This window comes from Sminthopsis crassicaudata, chromosome 2, assembly GCF_048593235.1.
Source record: "Sminthopsis crassicaudata isolate SCR6 chromosome 2, ASM4859323v1, whole genome shotgun sequence".
Lineage (NCBI taxonomy): Eukaryota > Metazoa > Chordata > Mammalia > Dasyuromorphia > Dasyuridae > Sminthopsis > Sminthopsis crassicaudata.
This window is the reverse complement of record NC_133618.1, coordinates 399,188,170-399,202,622: the sequence shown is the minus strand read 5'-3', so window position 1 is coordinate 399,202,622 and position 14,453 is coordinate 399,188,170.

The window sequence follows — 14,453 nt, the reverse complement described above, 5'->3', positions numbered from 1 at the left end:
CCCCTGCCTCCCAGGAATGAAACCAGATGGAAACTACAAAAAGGTTCAGGAAGGGTTTAGATGAAACCATAGCCCACAGTGGGATTTCTCCCCGACAGATGCTTTGTGTCTCATTTGCCCCAACCCATCTTTCAGGACTATCTCATTTACAAAGAAGCTGGCTGTATTTCATCCACCAACCCCAGGCAGTAAAATCATTAACAAACTCAAACAGTTCAGAGCTCACAAGGTGGTAATTAAACTTTCCACATATGGGCTGTTAGAGAAAAATCATTGCATCCTCATTTTAACTTAAAAATAGTGTAATTTGGAGGAACTCATCCTTAAACAGCATCTGATTCTATTGCCTAACTATACCCAGGAATCACTGAGGGCTATAGCATACCGGATTATCTGGGTGCTATGCCCCAAGGCAGGGGAGGGGAGAGGGCGTGCAGTAATGATAGCACAGTCTTTGCTTTCTCCCTTCTTCTCTCCCCCCCCCCCACCAGATCTTTGATGGAGGTCTCAGGGATTCAGAGGGGCCTTTAAGATTTCTAGCAATATTTGTTTTTAAATTAAAAGATATTTTAAAAAACAGGGCACAAAGAGGTTATGTCTAATGTAAATTTTTCAAATTTAGCAAAAGCTTTTCAAATTTTTTCACAATGAGCTAATTTTTTGAAAGAAAAGCTTGCTTTCATATAGTATCACTCAGTTAACAACATGGCATTCCAAATGGAAGTTCTTACTCCATAGTTTATAGGAGTTTCAGATTTAGAACTTTATTGTTGTTGCATCATATCAGACTTTTTGTGACCCTCATTTGGGGTTTTCTTAACCCAAAGAATAGAGTGCTTTGTCATTTTTTCTCCAGCTCATTTTATAGATAAGGAAACTGAGGTAAGCAGGCTTACGTGACTTCTCCAGGATCACACAGACTAGTAAAATATCTGAGACTGGATTTGAATTCAGATCTTCCTGACTCCAGATCCAACATTCTAGCCATTGGACCACCTAGCTGATTTAGAATGAGGAGAAGCTTTACAGATCACTGAGTCCAAATGCCCTCTTTTTACAGATAAGTAAACTGGGATCTAGAGAAATAAAGTGACTTGCTCAAAGTGACAGGTAGCCAACCAGAGGGGGAAGATCTGGACCAGCACACCTTCCCTATAGAATAGTGGTAGTTTTTATCTACTTAATTTGGCTCTCCTTGACAATAATGGTCATCATTTTCCCCAACCTCACCCCCATTAGTCCTGCTCATCAGCATGGTTTCCATAGTAATACATGTTCACTGAACAACCCTGCTCAGAGTCAGGAAGAACTGAGGCATCTGTCCCAGATATTCTCCAGCCTTAGCTCTTGACACCCTATAGCAGAAGTGTTAAATACATGACCCTCTACTGCTTACACAAGCATTCCCTTAGTCAAGCAGAAACCAGATTAAAATGGATTAGGAAATAGTAAAATAAATAAAAATACAATCCATCATAGATAATGTTAATATGCTGTTTTCTAAGTTTTTGTGGTCTACAGATGTTGTTATGTATTGTTTAATGGCCCATTTCTATTTGAGTTTGATGCCATGGCCCAATAGTATTCTTAAAAGGGGAGGAGACCTGTGCACCAGAGCCTCCAAATTAGATGTGTACATGCTTCTGATGAGTGTATGCTGCTTCTGACTATACTCTCCTCCATTCAGGACCAGCCCTACCTGGTCAAATGATTTTATTTTCTTTAACTCCTGGGGAAAAGGGAAGAAAAAACTAAAGCCAAAACTTTGGCCATAATTAAGGCCAAAGAGGATACTATCCATATCCTGGTTCCAGTAATTCTCCTCTGATAAATATTTTAGACCTAAATTTCATAAGAAGATTAAGGTTCAGCCAAAGGTATAGAAGAAATATGTTAAGTATGAAAATTAAGCCTTTTCCAGTTTCCATTAGGACACTAAGCCCCGCCAAGCATACTTTCATTAGGAACACTAAGCCCAGCCAAACATATTTTCAAAGACCTCAGTCTGACACCTAAAATGATATCTTCTCAAGCTTCCAAGTTCAGCATCCTAGCCCCTTCTTTAGACCCAATCTGGTTTGTTGTAGTCACTCGCCTTTTCAAGGGGAATTTATTATTTTACTAAGAGTTGACTGAAGAGACATAGGAATCATATATTCTTGCCATTTAACACTATCCGACCCAATTTGCATCACTTTACTCCCATTGTATCATTTGGAAAACTGGTCCCATCTACAAGATTCTCATGGTCAACATTTCAATTCAATCCAACATATACATATTAAGTGCCTACTACTTGCAAACATAGCAAGATGATGGAAGAGATGAGTTTAGGCAGGAGCAAATCTGCATCATCTCTCAAGAAGTTAGGAAGATGCTTTAGACTAAAAGACGCAAGTTTACATTCCCACAAGAATTCAAAACGCTAGGAAAGAATTGTCTTTTCTTGGCTGAGTTTAGAACTCATTTAGAGACTTTCTGTCTCAAATTAGCCATTCCTTAACTAATCATGTTCACAACATCATTGAAACAAGGAAAGTATCATAGAATCTAAGAGGATTAAAGTTGAAAAGGCTCTAAAATGTAGGCTATCATTGAAAAGAAAACATAGAACACGGACACTAGAATCATAACAGTCCTTAGGACATAGAATATCAGAATTGTAGGAGATTTAGAAGACCAGCTAAGGAAGATAAAGTGGAGGCTGCAAATATAGATAGTTTTTCCAAGGAATTTAGGGTGAAAGTGGAGTCATGGTACCTGAGTAAATCAAAGAACTGATAAGCTACAGTACTTGAGGGAACATGAAAATATACATTAAAGTCCCCTTGCATAAGTTGGTATTAGGGTAGAGAATGAGACTAGGAACCAGACATATCTCATTTAGAAAGGAAGGAGGCTGCCCTAAGCATCAGTATATAACAGCCATCAAAACCTGGCCTAGATGACAAATTTGGACAGTGTGATGCTCATAGGAGAAAAGCTGGTTAAATAATAGTGATAGAGAGATTGTCAATGACAGTGGGGAGCAAGGAGAACTCTGACTCTAACAACAGCACCACTGAATTGGGGGTATTATAGAATGGGCAACCAATACTGGATAAGCAGCCAGATAGCTGTTCACTGTCATCAGAGGAAATATGTGTCAGAATATAAAGGAGCATACGAAGAAGAGGTCTAAAATAAAAATCAGTCAGGATATCAGCATGCATTTATTAAATGGTTACTATATTCCAGGCACTGTTACTGCCTTCATGGAGCTCACATTGTAAGGGGAAAGACAATATGGCAAAAAATACATATCAATGTAAGGTCATTTCCAAGGAAGAAGCTAAGTGGGGGAAAGGATGGGGAGTAGAACATGAAGAATTAGGAAAGATCTCTGTGCAAAAGGGGGATTTAAGCATTTTTTTTGGCTGAGGCAATTGGGGTTAAGTGACTTGCCCAGGGTCACAAATCCAGGAAGTGGTAAGTGTCTGAGGTCAGATTTGAACTCAGGTCCTCCTGACTTCAGGGCTGGTGCTCTGTCCATTGCACCACTCAGCTGCCCCGGGATTTAAACTATCTTAAATGAGGTTAGAAGATTGAGGAGAGAAAGCATTTTAGGTATGGAGGAAAGGCAACAAAAAGGCAGAAGGTTAAGAGATGGAATGCCTTAACGTCCAGGAGATCAGTGCCAATAGACTAGAAAGAACAGGGAAGAGAAGTGAAGAATAAGATTGAAAAGGTATGAAGGGACCAGGTTATAAAGAAATTTAAAAGCCAAATAGAAAATTTTGTATTTGATACTGAAGGTAATAAGGAGCTACCAGAATATATTAATTAGGGAGGTGACCTGATTGGGGTTGTAATTTAGAACATATATTAATTACAGAGGGGAAAATTTAGAGACGATAGTGAAAGGGGTGGGCAGATCTAAAATGCAAATTTGTTGGAGTAGGGTTGAATTAGATTGGAATGAGAGAATAAATAGAAGATGTTGAGGAGAGTGAGGTGGTCTTTGGCAGGGATGGGGGCAGTCAGGATCACTGAGATGGGGAGAGTTAAGAGTAACTGGCAGTTTGCAAGCAACTGAGAAATGAGTCCAGAGCAAGTATGAATGATTGGGAGGTATTCCACTGTTGAAGGCAAGTGAATATACCTTCAAGGTTATTATTATTATATATTGGCATATCATATTACATATTATAATATATTATTAATAATAATATATAGCATTAATGATTTCGCCAGAGCCTTCACAGTGGCTACAATCTGCAGATCATCAGGCTAGTATTGTTAGGACTAGAATTCCAGAAGCCCCCACTATCCCAGAAATCCAGTTATGAAATGTTGTAGACTGGAAGCACACCGGTACTTGAAAATGTACATAAACCCACCCTCACATCAACCACAAGTGGCCTTGATGAGGTTGAGACTCAGAGAAATCAGTGACTTGTCCATGTCATATGACAAACATATATCAGATCCAAGAGTCAAACCTGGGTCCCCCGAACTTCAAGATCTATACTTTCCCTTAAAGAGATGATTACTTTTTTATCTGTGGAACTGAGCCTGTGAGGGGAAAACACTAGCTTGATGAAGCCAGTACTTTAAATTGAAATGTTCTAGCCAAAGCCTGAACACTATATCCCCAGTGAAATTAAAGCAGTACAGAAATGCCACTGAAAAATCACTGATACTGGTTTTGATTTTGAAAACTGTCAGTTAAATTAAAGTCAGGCCTGTGAAGAGTCATTGTTTGACTTTCTTTCATGAAGAGAAATGATGTGATCAAGCTCTTCCCTTTACATAAATGTTCTCTTTTCTTACAGAATGGTCTTGCCGAGGTTTTATAAACTTTACATTGAAGATCCCTTGTTTCAGCTTCAAAACCTGTTAGATAGAAACCTCTCTGTCTTGTGGCTGAATGCAATTGTCCCCCACTCATTTTCTAAATAGGAAATTGGACCCTTTGGAACCTGTTAGTGACAAGACCAGATTTTTTTTCTGATAAGAATGATGGGTAGGTCAGGAGTTCAAGGGAATCCAATTTAAAACTGAAACCTGCATCCTTTTGCTTTTAAATTCCCAACAATGAAGGCCCAGAGACTGTCTACACAAGGCAAAGAAATTTTTAGATATTTTTTTCCCAAATGACATGGTTTGGTTATTTATACTACATAATCTAACTGCATAGCCATCAATCTTCCCTTCAGTTTGTGCTATATAGACACAGACTAAACTCATAGCATCCACTCAGAAAAATTTGCCTAATTTATACTTTACTCCCATTGTATTATTTGGAAAACTGGTCTAGTCTACAAGATTCTCTTGGTCTACATTTCAATTCAATCCAACATGTACTTATTAAATGCCTACTATATGTAGACATAGCAAGATGATGAGATAGACTCAAGAGTTGGATCCCAGAAAGATGATTGCTCTCTCAGATTACAGGACACCGCATTGATAACTACCCCTACTACAATAGCTCACAGCCAGTATAGCCCCCACTGTTGTTTTTTCCATTAACAATTCAGCAAGTGCACACATTTAATCATCACAAAGAGAATTTACTAAGATAGTATAGTAAGAGTATTTGCTATAAAACATTCCTTCCCCGAATCTAGGATAAAATATACAGAATACATGGGAAGAATGGGCTCCAAATTAGAGTAAAATGGTAATGAGGCACATAGGATATACACGAGGCAAAGGCAATTCACATTTCCTTATACTGCAGGGCCTAGAAATTTTTTTCTCTTCGATGCATTGTCTTTGCTATATGGACTGCTCAACTGGATTCTCAGAATCTGCTTCCCCCCACAGATCAACCCTCCATTTCCAAGGATAGCTCTCTTCTCTGCTGCCAGGGATAAGATAACTTGAAACTGATTCCTCCTTTATGTGACTGTCTCATAAAATATACTTATATATCTAGTTATGTATATAATATGCATTTATAAATAAGTTACTATATACACATACTACTATAATAATTAGAATTTTGTGTTGGCAAAGAATTGGAAACTGGGGAGGTGCCCAAGAGTTGGAGAATAGCTAAACAAATTGTGGTTTATGAATGTGATAGAAAACTATTGTTCTATAAGAAATAATGAAAGGGATAGTTTTAGTGGGAATATCTCTCCAGGTGTGCCTTTGCTCCCTATGAGGCTACTTATTGATCTAGTAATTCTCTTTTAAAACTGCATGGTCTAAGGGAAAGCACATTCACCTGCCTGCCCACCCTCATCTGCCTCCCCCAAAGTAGGGGCCACTTTCATAGACCATTCTTTCCATTCTCAAACTGCCTAAATTTAACCAGGACTTAGCTATTCAAAACCCCCAGAAGTACAGCTAGTACATTTATCCATCCATTCCTTCCTTGATCAGATAGATGTCCCCCTTTTGTGAAGGGATATTAGGATATTACTTGTTAAGAAATTGAAATTTTATTTTATATACCATTACTTTAGTGGTTACATGATCTGATCTGGGTAGTGATAGAAGGTGTGGACTACTTGTAGCTAGCTCAAAACAGGGAAGAAAGCCAGTGGAGGAACACATACAATTTGATTTGGAAAGCACATCCAGAACAGATAATTTAAGGATTACTAGAATACCTCAGAGCAATGACCACCATCACCTCCAAAAAATAATGTCTAAACCTCATATTTAAAGAACACGTAAAAGAAAACTGAACAGACTTCTCAGAAGCAAAAGACAAAGTAAAAATAGAAAGAATTCACTGATTACCTGAAAGAAACCACAAAATGAAAACTCCCGAGTATACTATAGATAAAATCTAAAGCTTCCAGGTCAAAGAAAAATCCTATAAGCAGTCAGAAAGAAAAAATTTAAGTATAGAAAATGCACAGTGAAAATCTCACATGATTTATCTTCCATCACTAAAAAAAGAGGGAAGAGTTGTATTATTATCATATTGCAAAAGATAAAAGGTATAGGCTTACAAACAGGAGTGGCATAGCAACAAAACTGAACATATTTTTATCAGAGGAAGTAAACCTTGAATAAATTGAGGACTTCCAAACATTCCTAATGAAGAGACCAGAGTTATATGGAAACCTTGATGTGCAAACACAGGAATCAAGAGAAACATAAAAAGGTCTACATGAACAAATCACAAGGGACTAAAGGAGGATAAACTGTTTATATTTCAACATTGGCGAATGAAATCAGCACTCCCTCAGAATCCTATGACATCAGGGTTTTCTGAGGAAGTATAATTAGACAGAAGACCTGGGGTGATTCTGTTATGTTTTAATGATCTTAAAAAGAATGGAAAGGGAGGGAAAGAGGAAAGCACTAGATGAAGAAAAAGGAAAGGATGCAGGAAATTATCTCACATAATCAGGAAGCCAAGTAGAATTATACAAAGGAGAAGGAAGAGGTCTGAAGCTGTCAAAAAGGAGAAGAATTCACACATACACACAGAGTTGGATACAGAATTACATTTCACTCAATAGAGAAACAAAAGAAAATGAGGGAAGAGAAAGTAGGGAATAAAAGAGAGAATAGATCAAGAGAAGAATTTGTTTTAAAAACAAACTGGACACAAAGCCCATAGAAATCTAATATTTGATAAACCCCCAAATTCTAGCTTCTCAAATAAGAACTCATTATTTGACAAAAATTGTTGGGAAAACAGGAAAATAATATAGAAATTCAGCATAGATCTACACCTCACACCCCATACCAAAATAAATTCAAAATGGATACATGATTTGGCATAAAGGATGATACCATAAACAAATAGGAAAACAGAGATAATTTACCTATCGAATTTTTGGAAAAGAGAGGAATTTATGACCAAAGAAGAACTAGAGAACATTATGAAAGGTAAAATGGACAGCTTTGATTACATTAATTTCAAAAGTTTTTGCACAAACAAAATCAATAGAAACAAGATTAAAAAAGAAATACAAAGCTGGGAAAAAATCATTACAGCCAATATTTCTGATAAAGGTCTCATTTCTAAACTATATAAAGAATTGTGTCAAATTTATTAGTAGTAGTAGTATTTTTTTTTCTGAGGCAATTGGGGTTAAGTGACTTGCCCAGGTTCACACAGCTAGCAAGTATTAAGTGTCTGAGGCCAGATTTGAACTCAGATCCTCCTGAATACAAGGCTGGTGCTCTATCCACTGTGCCACCTAGCTGCCCCCTGTATCAAATTTATAAGAATACAAGTCATTCCCAACTGATAAATGGTCAAAAAATATGAACAGAAAATTTTCAGATGACAATATTAAAGTCATCTATAGTTGTATGAAAAAATGCTCTAAATCACTATTGATCAGAGAAATGCAAATTAAAACAACTCTGAGGTACCACTTCCTGACTCTCAGATTGGCTAAAATTACAGGAAAAGGTAATGATAAATGTTGGAGGGGATGTGGGAAAACTGACACTGATACATTGTGGGTGGGATTGTTTAATGATTGAAGGTAATAGAATGTTATTATTCCCTAAAAAATGATGAACAAGTTGACTTTAGAAAGGCCTGGAAATTTTTACATGAACTGATGCTGAACGAAACAAACAGAACCAGAATACATTGTACCAAATAACAGCAAGAAGGTGTGATGATCAATTATGATAGACTTTGTTCTTCTCAGTAGATCAGTAATCTAAAGAAATACCAATAGACTTTGGACAGAAAATGCCATCTGCATTTAGAAAAAGAACCAAGAAGACTGAATGTAAATCAACACATGCTATGTTCACTTTTTTTCTGTTTTTTTTTTTATCTCTTCCATAGTTTTTCCCTTTTGCTCTGATTTTTCTCTTCCAACATGATTCAAAAAGCAATGTGTATTAAAAGTAAACAAATAAATTTTTTAAAATTAGATGTACAAAAATACTTGTAGAAGCTCTTTTTGTGGTAGCAAAGAATGGAAACCAAAGGAGTATCTGACAGTTGGGAAATGGCCAGAAAAGTATGCTTTGTGAATGTTATTAAATATTATTGTGCTATAATAAATAATAAAAGTAATAGTTTCAGAAGAAAAACCTTGAAAGACTTGTATGATTTGTTGCAAAATAAAGTGAGTACATCTAGGAGAACCATTTATACAATGACAACAATATTGTAAAAACAAACATCTTTGAAGATTTGGAAAGTCTGACCAATAGAATGACCAACCATGATTCCATGAGATTCATGATGAAAGAGGCAATCCACCTCTTTATAGAGAAATGATAGACTCAGAGTACAGATTGAAGTGAAATTTTTTTTGGAATAACTAATGCAGGAATTTATTTTGCTTGCTTATTAAAGTTTATAACTGAGTTTGAGAAAGAGTTATTTTGCTGATATAAAAAAAAGAAATTTTAATTAAAAAAGAAAAAAGCTGGTCTGCAATTTATAGCCTTGGAGCTGTCAGGGGTACTAAAAGATTTAAATTGCTTTCCCATAGTCATAAGGCCAGCATGTGTCAAAGACAAGCCCTTAACCCACACAAAATTATGATTAGATTTGAATTTGGCTGAATAGATACACTCAAAATTATCAATTCAAAATCAACATGAACTGGAAAAAAGTTCTCTAGTGACATATAACCCCTAGATATAACTTAGGGCCCCATTCCACCTGTATTTCACTTGATACCTTGCCCCCAGAGAGCTCCCAGTGGAAATCCTAGATCCCAATATCCGTAGGGATTGCCAAAGCCCTTTATTACTGTCATTGTTTTTTATTTCTTTATCTTTGGAAATGAAAGGTATATGGTGCAGTGGACAGAGAGTCCACTTTGGAGCCAACAAAACCTGGGTTCAAATCCTGCCTCAGATATATTCTGGCTCAGAAGTATTTTTTAAATTCTGAATAAGTCAACTGACTTCTAGGTGTTCTAATTTAGGCAACTCTCTAAAGACTGTAAGTTAAAGAGAAAGCATTGTATTGTTGATAGAAGAAATTTCCTCACAAGGAATTCCTTATACCAATTAATTACAGGTTAAGTTCTTATCCTTGGCCATTGACCATATACAATTATTTGAAGAAATAATCATCTTTTCTTAAATCTGTCATCGATACTTATCCAAGCATAATTGATAGATTTAGAAATCATCTAATCCAAGGGTTCTTGACTTTTTTGGTATACATGGACTTCTCAGAATCATGTTTTTAAATAACTGAAATGATAAATTTCAGTTAGAGGTAAATAAAGGTCACTTTTTCCCATTCAGGTACATATAGATCCCTTGAAATTTTATCCAGTGACCCTCATATTAAAAACCCCTGATCTAATTCAATCACTTCATTTTACAGACAAGCAAACAAATACCTAGAGAAGTGAAATCATTTTTTCAAGGTCACAAGAATATTAAGTGGCAGGGCTGGATTGGAACCCAACTCCCCTCCCATGTTCTTTCAGTTCCATCATGCCTTCTTACCAAAAAGGTGGGGGGAGGGCTGCACAACTTTCTTCTTTTACAAACCAGTCTTCTCTGACCTTTGTTTTTTAGCTGAACTTCTCTCAATTGATGGACTAAACTCAGCCCTACCTAGCTCTGACTTTGCAGCCAGAATAAACTATTCCTCATTTTCCCCAGACAGAAAAGACCTCTTATTGTATTTCTGATCCAGGCTCCTCACTCTGCAGAAGTGCCTTCATTATTCTTCCATTGTTAACGGAACTCCCAAATCAGCTCATTTGTGCACTTAATGAACGTGTTATTGCCTGCAAACTTCCAGATCATTAATGCAAATGTTAATTAATACAGAGTGAGAAGCAATGTGAACCCCCAACAGGCAGCTCCCCTGAACTCCAGACACTAAAGAAAGTCCATCAACAACACCTGAATTACAAAAGAGTTCAGTCCTTCTTTCCTAATAGATCTTCAGACCTTCTATCCCTTTCATTGGTCTTCTCACTTTAATTGCTGGACTTTGCCTTTATCCCAGCCCCAACCTGCTGTGCTGCTAGCATCTTTATTTCTTACAACCAGGATGGGACCACCCCTAAAGCAGGCACCAACAGCTTCCCATCATGTTAGGCCACAAATGATAATGATGAATAATTATAATGAGAATTACTTTTAGTCTTGGTTCACATTTAAATAGTATGAGTATAAATGTGAGCCAAGATATCCTAGAGATTAGCTAGTCCAAACCCTTTATTAAGGGTTTGCAAGTCTTTCTTCATATATTGAGACAATACTGTGGATAGGGCCCTGGACTTTGCAGGAAGATCCAAGTTCAAATTCTGACTCTAATATCTACTGCCTTTGTGACCTTCGACAAGTCATATGTCTCTATGCCTCCATTTCCTGACCTGAAAAATGAGAGCATTGGACTTGAAGACCTCCAAAGTCCGTTCAAGCTCTGGAAGAAGGAAAGGGAGTAAAAATTTAGATAGACAGATATGCAAACATAAATATATGAATATACATAAATATATTCTTAATGTATGTACATGGATTGACTTATTTACAAATAATTTTATATTTAGATATTCTTACTATGTGCCAGACTAAGTGCTTTATAGATATAGATATCATCTCATTAGATCTTCACAGCCCTGGGAGGTAGGTGCTATTATTATTCCCATTTTACAATTGCGGAAACTAAGGCAAACAGAGGTTAATTGGTTTGCCCAAGATCACACGCTTACGCTAGTAAGCATTTTGATACTAGATTTGATCATGAATGACCCGGTCTTCACTCCTCACCATTCTGGGTGTTCTCCTTTGTATGTGCTCCAACTTGTCCATGTTTTTCCTAATCTGACCAGCCCACAGGATGATGGAACTATCACCTCCCTTGCTCTGGATTCCAATTTTTTAATGCGACTAAACAGTGCATGCTGCTGCATTTGAACTCAGAAGGCCTGATATGCAATCCCTGATCTTATACTTCCCAGAATGTGACCATAGTGGTGTGACTTAGTGCCTCGGAGCTTCCCATCTGTAAAATGGGCATCAGGATGCCTGGAGCATGATTCTCAGAGGGTTCGTGTTTGTTTAAAAGCACAATGCCGTCTTTAAAGCGCTAGATTAAGTGACCAGCTTTTTGACTTCTGGTTCTTCCGTGATAACCCGAGTGAGGTGTCAATAAAGCCTCTGGACTCAGTTCAGTAGACCAGAAGGCTCATTCCCCTTGATAAAAATAAAGGCAACAACGCTTCCATGGGCTGCATCCATCGGCTGCATCCACCTGCCGCTTTGCTGCCGCCTCCTTCCTCGCCTCAGTCTCCCAGCAACAGCATGTACAGCGCAGTCCGCGCCTCTGTTCAGCCTGGATGCTGGTCCCAGCACGGCCCCAGCCGATGGCTCTCCGCCGGAGGCTTAGACACACGGGACCAGACAGGTTTTCAATGAGCAAGATCTTGCCCTAGCCTGATTTAATTACCGAAGGAAATCTCTTGTCATGAGTCCTCAGCTTCCCAAAGGAATCACTCCCTGAACTGCAGCTAGAGCTTGACTCCAGCTGGTATAAAGAAGGGGAGCCTGCTGCAGCTGCCCAGATGTGACCTGCAAGAAAGGAACCAGTTTTCAACCCAGCTCCAAAATGTTCCCTACATCTTTAGGGCGAGAAGAAGAGAGGATGGAGGGGGAGGGAGTGGAGAGAGGGTGAATAAGGATAGAAGAAGTAGGTTTCAGCCAAGAGCTGACCTCCTCTCTCCTTCCCCTGACTTCTGGACAAGCTCTGCCAAAGTCTGGATCTCACTAGGGCAGGCCGTGGCCACATCCATCAGATGAGGATCCAAGGTTTATAAAAGACCAGGTCCTTACCCTCCTGCAGCTTCCAGCCTAGGAAGGGAATAAGATACAGAGATAACTTTAACCCTACATTATTCTAAAAGCTCATTAGAGATGTGAGATCCAGGGAGATCTGCCCACAATGGGGCAACAAGAGAGTTTGATAGAGGAGGAGCATATTTGAATTGAGCTTTAGAGATGGGTCAGAATCTATCAGGGAAAGAAAGTAACATAAGGTAGAATAACAGCCTATTAAAGGGCAAAGATCAATGGCTTGGAATCTGTGCACTAGAATTTGAATGTGATTTCTGTTATTTACAACCTGGGTGAACTTAAGTAAATCATTTAACTTCTCACCCATAAAATAAGGAGATAGGATTGACTTCCAAGGTCTTTTTTTAACTCCAAATTTGTGGTCCTCTAAACAACATAAATAAAAACATAAAAGGAGGGAGGACTCTGTCATACTCGGAATAGAGAAAGAAATCCAGACAGTTCAGCTGGAGCATAGAGTATGGGAAAGGAAAGAAGATGAAATAATTGGGTAACACCAGATAGTGAAAGGCTTTGAATGAGTGACAAAGAACTTGAGCTTTTCTCAGAAGGTGATGAAGAACCAGTGGAGATTTTTGATCCAAGGAGATGTGATCTTATCAATACAAAAGGGAGAGTTTGGGGTAGCTAGGTAGTGCAATGGATAGAGGACCAGCCCTGAAGTCAAGAGGACCTGAATTCAATCTGGGCTCAAACACTTAACACTTCCTAGCTGTGTGACCCTGGGCAAGTCATTTAACCCTAATTGCTTCAGGGAGAAAAAAAGGTAGATTTTTCTAGAAGTAGACTAGAGAATAGAGCATCCAGATGGTTCAATGGTTGGTGCACCGGGCCTGGAATCAGGAAGACCTGGAATCAAACCCAGCCTCAAACACTAGCTGTAGAATCCTGGGCAAATCACTTATTCCATGGCAAAAGAAATGTCAAACTACTCTAATATCTTTGCCAAGAAAACCCATGGACAAAATGGTCTATATGGTCTATGAAAAGTTGGACATGACTAAAAAAGCCTAATTGGTTTAAGGGGAAGAGATTGGAAGCTAGAAGACCTGTTGATAGCATTTAGAGAGAGCTATAAGAGTTGCAAAATATTATCTTATTTGATAATCACAAACATCTTTAAGGAAGATGCTATTTTTATCCCCATTTTCAGATAAGGAAATAGAGATGAAGTGATTTGGCCCAGGATCACACATGTAGTGTATGAACTCAGGTTTCTCTGACTTCTAGTCCTATGCTCTATTCACTATGCATCTAGATGCCCAGACTGGTATTAAGGAGGGCTTTAACTGGGATGGTAGCAGTGGGAATAAAAAGGAAGGTGAGAGATACACAAGATGCTGAGGAAGTTCACACGTGACTCCATACTGCCAGCAGAGAACTTGAATTAAATAATCTACATGGGTCCTTCCAACTCTGAAATTCTAGAATTCTGGATTAACCTTTGTTAATGACTGCCAAATGACAGCTGAGAGTACAAAACACAGCTAATAAAGACTACACTAAGAGCTACCTTAAGAGATAATGACCTCTCTCACTAGAAGACTTCCAAGGAAAGCTGGATGACCACCTAACAAAGATGTTGTAACATATTCTTGTCCAAGTCCAGAGTGGACACTAGGGCTGTGGAGTTTCCCCTAAACAACACTTTGAGGATCTGTCTTCATCCATTTTTTTTATTAAGTATTTATTAA